Source organism: Neophocaena asiaeorientalis, unplaced genomic scaffold (genome assembly GCF_003031525.2).
Source record: "Neophocaena asiaeorientalis asiaeorientalis breed wild unplaced genomic scaffold, Neophocaena_asiaeorientalis_V1.1 scaffold254, whole genome shotgun sequence".
NCBI classification, from domain to species: Eukaryota; Metazoa; Chordata; class Mammalia; order Artiodactyla; family Phocoenidae; genus Neophocaena; species Neophocaena asiaeorientalis.
Window position 1 is genome coordinate 7,343,226 of NW_020174705.1, and position 1,210 is coordinate 7,344,435.

Consider the following 1,210-nt stretch of genomic DNA (forward strand, 5'->3'; position numbering starts at 1 on the left):
AAAAAAAAAAAAAAAAGGAATGAAGTACTTATACTAACTACAAATGGAGTATAACCTTTAAAAATTGTGAATCATGTGTTTTTGTTTTTTTTTTTGTGGTACGCAGGCCCCTCACTGTTGGGGCCTCTCCCGTTGCGGAGCACAGGCTCCGGACGCACAGGCTCAGCGGCCATGGCTCACGGGCCCAGCCGCTCCGCGGGACCAGGGCACGAACCCGTGTCCCCTACATCGGCAGGCGGACTCTCAACCACTGCGCCACCAGGGAAGCCCAAAGACATATGTTTAATCAGATCGGAGTTTACCAACTCACGTTTTAAAAAATTACACTGGCAACTTAGAATAAATTAATTTGACAATTGATAAGACATTTCAAAAAAAAAAAAGGAATGAAGTACTGATACATGCTACAACACGGGTAAACCTTGAAAACATGCTCAGTGAAAGAAGCCAAGCACAAAAGAGTGCATTTTGTAGGATTCCATTTATATGAAATAGCCCAAAGAGGCAAATCCACAGACAGAAAGTGGTTTGGCATTTGCCATGGGAGAGGGCAATGGAGAGTGAAATGAAACAGGACGCTATGGTGCTTCCCCCACTCCCATATCCTCCTGCCTTTTGTCTATGGAAAAACTTTAGCCAAAGAATAAGTTTAATCAGAGAAGTGAGAGAATGTAGAAGCAAAGAAAAATAGTCAAGCAGGACGAAACGATAATAGTTGAGTCAGTGAGCAAAGTCAAGGACATTTAGTTCCCTCTCAAGGGCTACAGATAATATTCTGAGCCATATCCTGTGAGCTGTCTTATAGTTACTGAAACCCTCACCAGGTGGAAGAAGTTAACTACATGATGACCAGGCTGTAGCCATGACATAAGCTGCCACAATTCCGAGAATTGGCCTCAAGGAAATGGGAACAAAGCGACCCGGGGAACTGAAGGTTAACTGTATCTAAAACCATCAATGTGGTGCTGGTCAGACCACCAATGACCAATTTCAAGATGACTGTCAGAGCTGACTGTGCTGTTTCTGCATGTAGCCCCCTCCCTCTGCCTATAAAAGCTCTTGCCCCCTGGTTGTCAGTGGGGGGGAGTTGGCCTTTGGACAGGACTCTGCACCTCCCCCCAGTTGCTGGCCTCCAAAATAAAGCAAACTTTACTTCCCACCAACTTTGCCTCTTTATTGGCTTTTGAGTGGCGAACAGAGGGACCCCACT